The sequence below is a fragment of the Triturus cristatus genome, chromosome 1_2 (genome assembly GCF_964204655.1).
Source record: "Triturus cristatus chromosome 1_2, aTriCri1.1, whole genome shotgun sequence".
Taxonomy (NCBI): Eukaryota; Metazoa; Chordata; class Amphibia; order Caudata; family Salamandridae; genus Triturus; species Triturus cristatus.
The window spans coordinates 176,697,101-176,712,895 of NC_140580.1; positions in this window are offsets into that span (position 1 = coordinate 176,697,101).

Here is a 15,795-nt window from a genome sequence, read left to right on the forward strand (position 1 = left end):
TATGTAAAGGGTGGCCCCATGCTCATACATGTGGTGGATAGATTCTCTTCAACATTGTTGAGCTTCATTGAAAGCCAGTTGCCATAGGGATATCCAGTTGAGCTCGAACTGTTGAGGATTTGGACGTGTCAATGGCAGTTTTAGTCTCCAGGAGCAATGTGCAGGATTTAAGCTCTGTGATGCGGTTAAATTTGACCCGCTCTGCATGGTCAATATACATCTTGGCCCACCCTGCCAACTGATCCAGTATTGATCTCAAAGTAATAGCGAAGTTCTCTATCTATATGTTCCACAAACCAGTCATCAGCAATGGAACAGGCATTTAAGCACCAGAAGGGTTGTATATAATGGCACAGGGGTCACTATTGTGTAGTTAATTTGCCACAACAACATTTAATTGTCATATCAAGCGCTTATGTCACATTAGAGTATTCCTTTAGAAAATGGGGAATTAAATAATCAAGTGTGAACAGAGTTCACCTAAATAGATTTTTAATGACGTGTTACCACTGTATTTGCTTATGTCCAGGGTAAACAGGTGTGCTGATTGGTGCTCATCAAAATTATATGCCATAGTTAATTTTTTTCATTTACAATTTTTATTGAATACATATGTTTACTATGATTAGGTGGTGGCATGCATTATTTTCTTTGTTTCTTTTTCTTTTTTGTTGTTGGTAGGTTTCCAATTTTTCCATTTCCTTTTCCTGCTTTTTGTGGCATAACCTTGCCAAAACCAAATCTATTGTTAGCTGGGAGCAGGGAAGTGAAAAGTGTGATAGGCAGTCATTGGTGCTATTTAAGCACACTATTCCTCTGAAGCAGTCTTACCACTGAGTCTGAAGCCCCTTTATCTGTTGGTCTGAAAGGGGAGTCCAGTTCCTTGCCTCGTTCTGGCAGCATACAAATCCAAGTGGACTGACACCCTGTCAGGCATTAATTCCTAAAATGGCGGAGTAGCAGACTTCATCATAATGCAGGCTCACAAACTACAAAATGTTTTGATAACATTTTACAAATTGAGCGAGGATGGTCTATATGATCCCTCTGAAGATAGAGTCAAGGCTGGATTAATGTTTGCTCTGAAGTGATGTTCGTTGTACAGGGAAGAATTACATATGGTGGTTTCAATTAAAAGTTCGGGCATACAGTCACCGTTTTCCCTCAAAATAAAAAAGTTGCAAGAAAGGGAAGCAAAGACCAAACGTTTGACCACAATGCTATCCCAATGGGTTAAGTAATTTAATTTAAAGTGGTTCTAGTTTGGGACATGGCTTGAACGGCGATGCAGATGGCAGGCTAACTCTGCCCCTTTTAATGGCACAAAGCTTATTAGCTACGTTTCGCCTGATATCCATGCACTGCTGAAATGGGAGGGTACATATACGATATATGACAAGATATGTGACTGTGGAGCATTGTGACAGAGTTTGGACACCGCTGTGACCACATTCAGAACTTATCCGAGGAAGGAAAGAAAAGCGGCAGCAGTGCGACTTCGTATTGAAATGGCGTAGTGAGGCATCGTTAAGCTCCACTGATACAGGACTGGACATCGGAAACTCCCGACATTCAGAACATCGCTCATCCGGTATCTATCAAGTCTAAAACTTATCGGTTGGTGGCAAAGGGTGGCTTGACTCACATTTATTAAAATCAAAGACTACTGGTCTTAGTCTATATCGGCTCCACCCATCGCCTGACCTCAACATGGCTCCATGCGGTACTGCAGTAAATTGGCACAGAGCAACTCAAGGAAACAAAGAAAATATGTAAAGAGCATAGACACAAGTGCATAAGATGTGTTTTTTTTTACACAACAAACATGTAGCATTGCTGGGTCCTAACCTGTATATGTCTTGGTGAGCCTATGTATTCACGCTATTGTCACTCTGTGATACTTGCCAAATGAGCTGCATCCTTATGGTCTTTGGGGTGTAGAATTACTGTTTGACAAATCCATTTGCTCTGTATGGTGAAGTGCACCACAATAGGGTTCAGTGCTTGCTGTCTTCCTCGGAGGTGGCCCACATCAGTACACCAACTGAAGTCCCAGTTCAGGTCATGCTTGCCCCCAATATGGCCGTCATGAACGTTTCTAGGCTCATTTTTAATGGGTCCTATGCATGTTCTTTTTTAGGATTCACCTAATACTATGGTGATTCTAATTTGGTCGCTCTGACACAAGTTGATTAGCCAATAAAACAAGCCATATACTATATGACTAACAAGACTAAGTTGGTCCTTTCTTACGCCATTAAGCTCCAGCATATTGGACATCAATAGGACCTCAAAATATAAATTACCTAATCTGCCCCTAGGCAGTATTGGCTCTGTATGTGCCCTTTCAGTGCAAAAATAGGTTCTCTAAGAGGTCCAGAAACATAGATTACTTTCTTGTACTTCATCATAAAGCCATACGGAGAGCAAATATAAACATATATTATAATCCTAAAGTACAATATATAGACCCAACTTTTGAAGCAAGAGATTGTGGCAAAGAAAGATACCAAATCAAATCTTAAGCGTTCGAAAGTCGAACCTCCTTCACGAGATTCACCCATTAAAGGAAAATACAATATAAACAGCACTATTGACATGGTCCTAAAAAAACTGGCTGAGGATCAGGACTTAGCAAAGTCGACAAAAATCAACACAGATACGATGCAAAAAGAAATGACAGCCATAAGATCAGATATCGACTTCATGAACAAAAAAATAACTGAGGATGAAAACTGGATTAGTACAGTTGAGGATATGTCTGTGAAGACCAACAAGGACCTTAAAGTACTTCACTCAACAATAAAATTCCTACACAGGGACATTTCAGACCTGGAAGATGGGAACCGTACAGGCAACCTGCGTATATTTGGCGTCTCTGAAGGTTCAGAAGAATCATCAGACTCTCGTATCTCCTTTCTAGAAAACTGGATAAAGCAAATCACTGGCCTGTCCTTTAACAAAGACTTTGTACTGGAACGCGTCCTGTTGTTTAAACCTACAAATATATTGCAAGGCAGAATGTGTGCAGGCCCCCGAACTACCAAAACACAGAACTGATCTTAAATTATGTGTGCAAAAATAACAACATGCTCTGGAACAGCGAGGAAAATCTTTATTTCACAGGACTACTTGAAGACGAAAATTGACACCAGAAAAGGCATCCTGGCCCCCTACCCTAGACTTAAAGCATGAATCTTTAATGTTCATTTGCAGGCCCAGCAAGGTTCAAAGTTTTTGCGGAAGGAAAACATAATATCTTTGTTGTCCACAAAGAGTTCTCAGCCTTTATAGATGGAAGGGAGGAGCAAGGAATGAAACTCAACATACCAAATAGAAGACGAGGAAATTCTGAGCCCAGTTAATCATCAGGTAGATTTACTCTTGGCTCCCATTCACCTGTATATGCATCCTGTTTTACTTCAGCCATGCACAGATAAGCTGTCTCTACTGATATATGCAATCTCACCACTCTACATCCAAACAGAAATTTATCCTGAACTAATATTACCATAATGTTACAATGTTGGCCCAAACTTACATTCGCTATATCAATTCCATGTTTCTACTGTATTCATAATGCACTTCTTTGATACCTATCAAGCATTGTTTATCCAGTCTCCTGGAATTATTTTGATTGCCTTAAAACTTAAATGTTACTTTACTATGTTCTAACCTTATTTTGTTCTCTTTGAATAATTACCTAACAGTTTATAAAATAGTTTATATGGGGTCACATATATCTCCATAACGTTATTTACTTAGTGCCTTTCTACTGGTCATGTACTGTGCATAATAATATGCTTCCTTCCCAATCTCAAATTACTCTGACCTCCCTGTTATATACTCTCCCATTGGCTCACATAGACGCTATATAGGGCTCATCTATGTATGTATGATACAACAACATCTCCATCACCACTAGTTTGGCCCTTATTTGTTGCCTCCTCCATTTTCGATGTTTGTGAAGTAGTGGGGTGGGACAGGGGTTTAGGGATGGGTTTATTAAGTTGGATTTTCTCTTATCTTTTCAATTTTCTACTTCCTTTTCTTTTCCATCTCTATATCCCTTAGCAGCGAAGGCCAAGTAACGTGGTTTTGATTTTCACTACTATCACAACAGGTCGCTTTTGCATTAAATCGTATACTTTGATATTGGGTGCATTCAAAGTCATCAGATCCAGTGATTTATACCCAGGGCTGGACTGGGAACCGAAACCGGCCCTGGCACACTGCTCGGCCGCCTCCCCTGGGGGGCTGAGGGGGTGCGGCCGAGCTGTTGGAAAGTGCCGGTTTCTGGCAATTTTGTTACCGGGGGCCGATATTGCAGGCCCTGAGGTAACAAAAACGGTATCCAGGGGCCCAAAACCGGCCCCCACCCTGGCAGCCCACCAGGAAAACGGCCGGTGCCCGCTACGGCCAGTTCGGCCCTGTTTATACCACTATCTCTTACTCAGAACAAAACATGCACTCCAGATGCCCTTGCACTCATATAGCCAGGTTAGAAAAGGTCATTTAAACTCTTTTTTGTTATAGCAAAGCCCTCTCTCACTGACAACATAAAGGTGTTGTCACTGAATGTTAACGGGCTAAACTGCCCCGTTAAATGTCAGAAAACTGCTGACTACTTATTCAAATCCAAAGCAGACATATTCATTTTACAGGAAACCAAAATAGGCTCTAAAAAGGCATCTACCTTCAAAACCAATTGGAGTAGTGAGGCAATGTGCTTGCCCACATTACACAAAATGGAGTGGTAACCCTGATCTCCCAAAAATCAGACCTGAAGATAGATTCTCATTTGTAGACACAGAAGGTAGATGGATTATTACAAAACTTTGCAAAAATGAAAACTACAATCATGTCGTCAACATATACCATCTAAACACAGATGACACCACCTTCTGGAACTCCCTCTCTGACAAATTGAGTCAAATTTTCGGTGAAATTCTAGATTAACCTTAGTTAGTGGTAACTTTAACCTAGAGATTACACTTTTTTCTCTACCCCACATAATTGGTTTTCCAGAATCGATTATCTCCTCATTTCTGGTTCCAACACCCACCTCATTAATCAAACTGATATACTTCCAAGACTGATTTTAGATCACTCCTGTATAACTAAGTCACCTATGGGAACTAGCCCCAAACCAAATAGTAAAATATGGCAGTTTAATGAAGACATTCTCAAGAATGAAGATAACAGGCAAACCATAGAAAAAGCAATATTGAATTACATCAATGACAATAAATCACCTGAAATTCACTAACCTACATTTTGGGACGCACTTAAAACAACTTTGAGAGGCACTCTAGTAAGCTTGAAATCAAAATTAAACACAAATCAAATACAAAAATCACAGATTTAGAACAAGAAATTAAAAAACTGGAGACGCTTCACTTATCGAACCGAGTCAGCTCCACCTTCAACTTGATTACAAACAAAAATATGAATATAATAAAATACTAAGTGAAAAGGCAGATGTTTGGATCAATAGATTCAAAAGTTTAAAACTCTGTGAAGCAAACAAAGCAGTTAAAATGACTGCTTCATATTTAAAACATAAACAGAACCAAAAAGGTATTATCACACATAAAGATACAGCACACAGCATTCAAACAAATCCCGCAAAAACTGTAGACATATTCAAAGAATTCTATGAATCCTCATACACGAATGACTTGCACTCCTCTCCCGAGGACTGTAAAACATACCTGGATTAAATAGAACTAGCACAAATAAATGAGGACAATTGAACTTTCCTAAACCCTCCATTCAGCAAAGATGAAATAATCATGGCTATTAAATCCCTGAAACTGAATAAAGCCCCTGGCCCAGTGGCTTTACTGCCAATTTTTTATAACACTTTCCCCAACACACTCTCTCCCACTCTTGTAAATCTATTATCATTTTGCAGACTCTGGATCCATCTCTGGCACCACAGGCGAAACCATATTAACAGTTCTCCCAAAAGAAAGGTAAAGATCGATTATTAGCAAAAAACTATAGACCAATTTATCTGATTAATCTTGATGGTAACAACTACACTAAAATACTGGCCAAAAGACTTGCCCCTTACTTACCCCACCTAATAGGCTGCTCACAGGTCAGCTTCATGAAAAACTGCATGTCCATTGACAATACTTGCCTTCTATGCCGTGTACTGGAAAGAGCCAAAGCATTCAATTCAGACACAGTAGGAATAACTTTAGACACAGATCAGGCCTTCAATAAAGTTTCATGAACATTCCTTAAAGAATCACGAAAAAAAATGTAATCCAGGAGATGGTTTTATTAAAAAGATAATGGCACTATATATCAACCCACCTGCAAGAGTGACAGGTTCATCTCAACTTCGTCCAGGCTTGAAAAAGGTACGAACAAAGAGTGCCTACTTTCCTCTTCCATTTTCCTCTTTACACTCGAACCCCTACTTCTAAACATCCAATCCAATGCCCACATTTCTGGTATTAACTTCAATAACACTATTGCAAAAGTTTCGGCATCTGCGGATGACATTTTAATTGTCACAGAGAATTGCTGGCTCATCTATAAAACTGCTCATATATACAATTGACAACTATGCCTCAGTGTCAGTCTACAAAATGAAAAGAGATAAATAGGAAATCAAAGGCCTTAATCCATTAAGCTCCCAGGATCTCCTGGGAGATACAGGTTTAGCGTGGCAACCTCACCACTTGAAATACTTTGGCATAGAATTCAGCTCATATACAATAGCTACTATTCAACACAATGAAAAGCTTACACTAACGAAAGTAACAAACCTATTAGATAGTTGGAATCCAAGATGAATCACCTGGTGGGGGTGGATAGAGACAATTAAGATGATGGTGGCGCCTGTAGTCAACTACTTAATCAGCATGCTCCCCCTCACATTATTTCCCTCAAAAAATCTACAAGCTTATATCAAACTTCATTTGGCAAAACAAACTACCTATCAATCTAGGTAACATTAACTTAGCTAACTTTAGAAATTATCAGACTGCCTTTCTGGTCAAACAGGGGTTCCTCTGGTTTTCCTAACCAGAGGATTATACTCCCACCTGGCTTTCGGTTGAAAGGACAATCTTGGAGGACTGAGACCCCATTATGCTACTATCCACCAATATCAATAATTCACAACCTACTAAATAAATATAAAAAAATACTAAATATGCTAAGTTACAGAGAGACAACCTTTTAGACATCCAGATAAAACATTCCAACTTGACCTCAGTTTGGAAGAATCCAAAATGAAAAATAGGTGGCTCTCCTCTATGCTAGAAATCCTGGACCACTAATTCATTTGAAAAAATAACTTGTCACACAGACCTCACCACTTACTTCAAATAACCTCCAGTCCCAATACAAACTGGAAAATATATAATTGTATGATTTTCTCAAACTCAAAGCCTGTATTTCCAAAGAAAAAATTAACCTCATGGATCCAACGCTAACTTCTCTCATAAACTCTTTCAATAAATCCGGAAACCAGGTATCAAATATTATAAAGTCTTAGATGCAAAAACTACACATCTTAATTGTAATATAATGAAGAAATGGGACAGAAATAACCCAATTCTGATTAAAGACTGGTATCTGATATGGAAATTGGTAGTCTCCCACAAAATCAGTCCTGTCTTGTCTCAGACAAAAATATTGCCAGTTACACAGAACATATTGGACACCTTTAAGTCTACATAAAATGACTCTAAAAGAGGATCCGATATGCTGGAGCTGCAAAGAAGAAACCGGTGATCTAGCACTTCTTTTATTCTTTTATCGCGATATTTCCCCTATTCAAATTTATTTCAATTCAATTTGGCTTCCAGCCCAAGAGAGAATTCTCTTTCCTTATAAATGGATTCCTAGATCCACATATAGGATCTACTAATGATAGTCTCCCATTAGATCTTCTCCTAACTGTGGCTTGTAAATCTGTGATTAGTAACTGGAAACATACCCCCATCAGCTCATTCAAGACATGGAAAACTAGCATAAGAGGGGCAGATAACATCACCGTCCTGGAAACCCGAACACAGATGCATGTGGAAAATGCTGAATGCTTATTTGCCAATACACCCCCCCCCCCCAATGATCCCTAGTCTATAAACAATACAATACTACACATGTATAATCCTGCTCCTACCTACTTTAGCTCTAGTGACCTTTTCAAACAAAACCCAACCATAAAGACATGTATTCTTCACACTCATTCCATTCTCTTCTCACTTCTCCTCACTATCTCCTTTCCTCTAAAACCTTTTATAGGAATGTAGATTGTATTATGCATTTCAACACTGTGATACAACTTTGATGGACAAATTGCTTCCTGGCTCTTTCAACTTTTATGGATACTTGTTTCCTGGCACTTTGCTTCACCAGAAAATACTTGATGTACGAATGTTTTTTCTAATCTAATGATACTCCTTCCTACTCTTCTCTCTTATGTTTTTATTTACATTACTGTGATATCTCTTTGGGTTTCAACTTTCATGTGAAACCAGTAAAGATTTTTGAAATAAAAAAAAAGGATTATAGTTCTTTACAGATTAGTACGCCTAATTCACAACCTTTTTAGTTGGATTCTTCTTTCTATAGTCTTATTGGATAATAAAGGAATTGACCTCTTTCTGTAATGTGCCACAATGATAGATCTGTGAACCCGACAGGGTCAATATGCCAGGAGGTCCAGGCATATTTTTCTGCCCACGACTTGGGCAGGAAAAATAAACAGTGGACACAATGTGCAGGAAAAGACTCCCTGCTTGTCAGGGTGTGACAAGGGCGAGCCGCTGACGGACCCCGGGGGCACCAAGCCGCAGCTACCGGTACTACTCACAACCCAGAGGAGGGGCTTGAGGGATACAAAAGCACTGGAGGCGGGGACCGGAAGGAAGGGAGGCCAGAGGGCGGAGCAGAGCGAGAGCGAGGAGCAGAGCGAGGAGCGGAGCGAGAGCAAGGAGCGGAGCGAGAGCGAGGAGCGGAGCGAGAAAGAGGAGCAGAGCGAGGACGAGGAGCAGAGCGAGAGCGAGGAGCAGAGCGAGAGCGAGGAGAGGAGCGAGAACGAGGAGCAGAGCGGGAGCCAGGAGCAGAGCGCGGAGCAGAGCGGGAGCCAGGAGCAGAGCGCGGAGCAGAGCGTGGACCAAAGCGAGAAAAGGGGAAAGAGAGAGACGACGGCGGCAACCGGAGGAGACGCGTGGTGGTGCCCCGAGGAAGGACGCAAGGACGAAGCAGCCGGGGCCCAGAAACCGGGTCCCGGCCTCAGGCAAGTGGCAGAGAAAACAGGGAGGGCCCTTGTGGGTTGGTGGCAGGTGCAGATGTCCTACTCGGGACTATAGCCGAACCCCTATTCTCCTCCCCAAGCTAGGTAACGGAGAGACAGTACAGGGGCGGGTTGTAAACTATCTCCAGCGGGATTCCCCCCTGACTAAAAGGGCCCGGGGACGATAGTATCCTCACCAACCCATGCCCTAGAGGGATTAAGGAGGGACAACCCTGACCTCGAGACTAAAAAGGGGATCAAGGTCGGGTACTAATTGTCCTCTTCTGTTCTTCTTTTCCGAGGGGACGCCTGGCAGGACCACACCCCGCAGCAACACCAGAAGGCGGAAGACGATTGAAGAACCCAGCAGCAAACGGAGACCCCTCCTTCCTTAAGACTACCCTCGTGGGGAACCCCTTTCTGTACCAGAAAACAGTTGTCCATAAAGAAAATAAAAACGCAAGTTACAACCCCAGCACTGACCTCCGCTGTTCTGTGGGGCGGGGCGTGACAGTGGTGTCAGAAGTGGGATCGACGACCGATCCTTCACGCCCATCCAGTCGTACTCCTTGGGGACACGCCCCCCCCCCCACCATGACGCAACCCATAGGCCTAAACGACATGTTGGCACAACTGGCTGAAGGACAACGCCATTTACAACTGGTGGTAGAAGCCCAGTCAACAGAAGCAAAAAAGGACAGGGAACTTTTACAAGAGGCTTTACAAGCCCAAGCGGGACTCCTGGTGCAGAACCAAGCGGTCCACGACACGACAATCCAGAAACTAACGGACACTATCGCCAGCACCAAGGTGCATCCAAATGTCCCCAGCTCCGTCTTACAAAAGTACAGAACAGGGGAAGACCCTGATTTCTTTTTCACCAATTTCGAGCGGGTGGCGAGTACAGCCCAGTGGCCTGAGGAACGATGGGGCCAGTACATCGCCCCCCTTCTCTCCGGTGAGCTCCAAACGGCCTACCAAGCCGCTAACCCCTCCGGCACTACGCCCTATGATGTGATTAAAAAGACCATCCTGGAACGCCTCGGCTGCGACCAGGAGCAGTACCGTAGTCGATTCCGGGAAGAAAAAAGGCAACCCCAAGACAATCCCCGAGCGTTCTATTATCGGATACAAGACCTAGGGACTCGCTGGCTCCAGCCCCACACAAGCAGTAAGGAAGAGATAGTAGACAGGATTCTGTTGGAGCAATACATAGAGGGTCTTCCCCCCCTGACTCGGGCCTGGGTTAAACAACATCCCAACCTTACTGTGCCACACGCAATAGAACTGGCCTGTGCACACCAACGGTCCCCCGAAGCCCGACCCTTAACCCCCAGACTCCCTACCTCTGTTATCCACCGATGGAGGGCAACCAACCCTAATCCCAGTCCACCCAACCCACGGCCTCTTATTGATCCCAGATTTCTGCCTCGTGGGGAGGGGAAAGGCGGCAGTCAGGGGCCCCAGTGTTTCCATTGTGCGGATTGGGGCCACATCTCCCGCAACTGCCCACAAAAACCCGTTTCCGTCGAACCAATGGAAGTCGGCTACACCAAAGGCAGGGTGCTCTGGGCTGGAGAGGGTGAGACGGCCTATCGGTTAACCCTTAAGGTGAATCAAATCAACACCAGGGTGCTTGTGGACTCAGGGTGTCGTCATTCGGTTATAACACTGGAACGTGTGCAGGCCCACCAATGGCTAGACGGAGAGGGAGTGGTCATCACATGTGTACATGGAGACCAGAAACGATACTCTGTGGCTAGAGTAACCCTAGAATACGGAGAAGGGTGTGCCACGATCCAAGTAGGGGTCATTCCTAACCTGGTCGAGGACATGATTATAGGGACAGACTACGAGGACTTCCCTGCTCTCTTGTCCAGGGCGATAGAGGAGAGAGCCACTCAAAGGTGGCTTAGTGAAGCACCGTTATCAACAGTAGACCTAACACCGGGGGTCTGTAGGAGAAAGAAAACGCGACGTGAAAAAAGGGGGACAAATATATCACGTCAACCTGTTAAAAAAGTGGATCGCTGATCCCAACGACAGGGCCCACACCCCTACAAACTTGCTTATCACAGACAGTAAGCCGCTAGAGATCCCCTTTCCTGGGGCGGGTGCTACACTTACCAACAGGGACATCCCCAAAGGAACCTGCTTGACCCCGGTGCAAAACCATGAGCTCCAATCCCTTCTCGCCTCCTATTCGGACGTGTTCTCAGCCAAACCCGAGAGAACCCACCTCGTCCAACACGATATCCTCACCGAAGGGGCAACACCCATCCGACAAAGACCTTACAGAATCCCGGAAGCCAGGCGACATATAATAGAAAAGGAAGTGGTGGACATGCTGAAGAGCGGGATCATAGTACCTTCCCACAGCCCTTGGTGCTCTCCCATAGTGTTAGTCCCAAAACCCAACGGTACGGTCCGTTTTTGCGTGAACTATAGGCGCCTTAACAGCGTCTCCCGTTTTGACTCCTATCCCATGCCTCGAGTCGACGAGATGATCGAGAGGTTAGGGACGGCTCACTACATCAGCACACTCGACTTAACCAAGGGGTACTGGCAAATCATGCTCACACCTCAGGCCCAAGAAAAAACAGCGGTTGCCACCCCCTCAGGCCTATACCACTTCCAGGTCCTTCCCTTTGGCCTCCATGGGGCCCCTGCCACCTTTCAGCGCCTCATGGACGTTATACTGAGACCCCACCAAACATACGCGGCTGCATATCTAGACGACATAGTGATCTTTAGTACCACATGGAAGGCACACCTCGAACACCTTCAGGCGGTCTTTTCAAGCCTCCGGGAAGCAGGCTTGACAGCTAACCCCGACAAATGCATGCTCGCCACCGACAACGCCCGCTATCTCGGCTACCATATACAGAACGGACGGATCCGACCCCAGGTAGACAAGGTCAAGGCCATTTCACTATTAGGAAGACCAACCACAAAAAAGGGCATCAGGGCATTCCTGGGATTAGTGGGCTACTATAGGAGGTTCATTCCCCACTTCGCTGAGGAGGCGGCCCCTCTTACCGACATGTTAAAGAAAGCAGGCCCCGACACCCTTACCACCTGGACCCCTACACAAACCCACAGTTTCGAACAGCTCAAGACAAGACTGTGCAACGATCCCGTGCTCATATGTCCCGACTTTACGCGCCCCTTCACGTTACAAACGGACGCTTCAGACCGGGGTTTGGGGGCCGTCCTCTCACAGCCGACTCCATCGGGGGACCTCCACCCCGTGGTGTACCTCAGCCGGAAACTGGTTCCCCGGGAACTCAGGTATTCCACAATTGAGAAGGAATGCTTGGCCATACGTTGGGCGGTCCAAGCTTTACAATACTACCTCATGGGTCACCCTTTCACTCTCCTGACAGACCATGCTCCCCTTGTCTGGCTGGCACGACACAAAGACACTAACCCTTGCATCCTTCGATGGTTCTTAGCCTTACAGCCTTTCTCTTTCCAGGTGGCCCATCGACCCGGCGCCCTGCAGACCAACGTGGACTACCTCTCCCGCAGTCCGATGACTGCATGGCCCAAACGGCCAAGCCTAGAGGGGAAGCACTGTGACAAGGGCGAGCCGCTGACGGACCCCGGGGGCACCAAGCCGCAGCTACCGGTACTACTCACAACCCAGAGGAGGGGCTTGAGGGATACAAAAGCACTGGAGGCGGGGACCGGAAGGAAGGGAGGCCAGAGGGCGGAGCAGAGCGAGAGCGAGGAGCAGAGCGAGGAGCGGAGCGAGAGCGAGGAGCAGAGCGAGGAGCGGAGCGAGAGCGAGGAGCGGAGCGAGAGCGAGGAGCGGAGCGAGAGCGAGGAGCGGAGCGAGAACGAGGAGCAGAGCGAGGACGAGGAGCAGAGCGAGAGCGAGGAGAGGAGCGAGAACGAGGAGCAGAGCGGGAGCCAGGAGCAGAGCGCGGAGCAGAGCGGGAGCCAGGAGCAGAGCGCGGAGCAGAGCGTGGACCAAAGCGAGAAAAGGGGAAAGAGAGAGACGACGGCGGCAACCGGAGGAGACGCGTGGTGGTGCCCCGAGGAAGGACGCAAGGACGAAGCAGCCGGGGCCCAGAAACCGGGTCCCGGCCTCAGGCAAGTGGGCGGAGAAAACAGGGAGGGCCCTTGTGGGTTGGTGGCAGGTGCAGATGTCCTACTCGGGACTATAGCCGAACCCCTATTCTCCTCCCCCAGCTAGGTAACGGAGAGACAGTACAGGGGCGGGTTGTAAACTATCTCCAGCGGGATTCCCCCCTGACTAAAAGGGCCCGGGGACGATAGTATCCTCACCAACCCATGCCCTAGAGGGATTAAGGAGGGACAACCCTGACCTCGAGACTAAAAAGGGGATCAAGGTCGGGTACTAATTGTCCTCTTCTGTTCTTCTTTTCCGAGGGGACGCCTGGCAGGACCACACCCCGCAGCAACACCAGAAGGCGGAAGACGATTGAAGAACCCAGCAGCAAACGGAGACCCCTCTTTCCTTAAGACTACCCTCGTGGGGAACCCCTTTCTGTACCAGAAAACAGTTGTCCATAAAGAAAATAAAAACGCAAGTTACAACCCCAGCACTGACCTCCGCTGTTCTGTGGGGCGGGGCGTGACACAGGGTCAATGACTATTTATTCTGCAGAAAGAAACCCCCACTTTGGGGGTTGTTTCTGGAGAACAAAATAAATGCAGAGGGGGCCAACTAAACATTGCGGCCTGCCCGGCATTACATTTTTGACAAACGTGCTCCCACCTGGTCGGTTGAGACCTCTAAATTAGAGGCGCCAACCAAACATAATGTGAAGCCCTACGTGACAAAAATAGTACAAATTAATAATAAGCTTACTCTGAAAAGGTGAAAGGCTAAACTTTTTTTCCCCTTCTCTCTCTCACCCTGACTTTTGCCCCTCACAGAGGCCACCTACAGTGTAATGAAAATAGGATCAATGCGCTATGCTCCTACCAAGGAACAATGCAGCAGGATCAACCCTCGGAACAAGAAAATTATATGTGTAGGCACTTTGAACCATACTGCAGTACCATGTAATAGTTTGCCCATGCGAAGAGAGCTGGCAGAAGAGGTTCATCTCGTTTAATATATTCACCTCAGTGATTTGAAGGAGCTCGTAAGCGCTTTATAAATGCAAACCTTTTTCACTCTTCTATCCCTCCACTATCCTGCACAATGCAAATAACTGACTAACATATCCACCACTCAAATTACTTTAATATTTTCACTATACTAATTCACCACTAATCCTTCAGGGGTACTGGAGTAGCGTGCTACTCGCCGAAAAAGCGCTTTGATGCCTTGTCAGGTGTAGTAAGTGCTATATAAATGCAATTATAATACAATAATAGCGCATAGCTGATCAGGCGTGCAGCGCAAAGTCATCATTCTGTGGTTGCTGGGGATACAGGTGCTGATTTAATTACTTTAACCAAGGCTTATTACTGTGGAAGGATACTTGATTTCTAATGATTTATTTATGTAGCTGTTGAGGAACGTTTGAGTGAAAGATTGCCTTGGTGCTAATGGGTCCATATAAATGTCCAAATTGTGGTACTTCATTATTAATTACATTTGAGCCAGCAGTGGTATGTGTCTGATGGGTATGAATTAATTGCCCATGCACTAATGAGTTGAGTATTTGATCTTAAGAAGAGACATTAGAATGCAAGTTTTATGCTTTGGTAAAGGATACCACGTGACAATATTCGTGAGATATTAATGCAAGTTTACTAGGCTGCAATAAAGGTAGCTGCAAGATTAAACATCTAAAACAAGACCTATTTACTGAAATATAGAATTCAATTATATTTTCATTTTGAATGACAGCTCAAATGCCCTCTTAATATCCCACTTCGTTAGTTAATTAATTTGGTGAACTGATTGTTTACAATGACTGGAAATATTGGAGCTGATTCACAAAGGTAATCTGAGACAAAAGTCTAACTTTACAACTTTTGGTATTCACAGAGATAATTTACGAGTCGCATCTTTACGTGTGAAGTTGGGTAAGAGAATCTATCTAGCTACAGATTCCTTACCTTTGAATTTCCCAGGTGTCAGACTGCATCCGGAAACATTTGCTGAGAACTACCCCTTGCGTGCAACGTTGGGTAGCTCCATTCGGCTCCGCATGATGTCATAGGTAGCATCAGTTATGACGTCAGCGTGCCTATATAGGCACGCAGACATCAGTACTTTTCGTTTTTTCCACGCCAGAAGCGAGCGCAGAGCCACGAAGTAACTGACATAATCATGTGCAAAACTAGGGCCCTGAAAAGGTGAACAACCTTAGCCCTACAATCCGCAAAGCGGGGAGGCATGGGTGGGGCTGTGAGGAATCTGCAGCTAAACAGAGTCTCTACCAGATAATGCGTTACCAAAGGTAAATAACTTGTTCATCTGATAGAGACTTCTAGCTGCAGATTCCTTACCTTTGAATCAGATACCCAAGCCATACCATCCCAGCAGTGGGTTGCGGACTAACATCCTAGACTAAAAAGTCTTGCAGGACTGAACAGGCAAA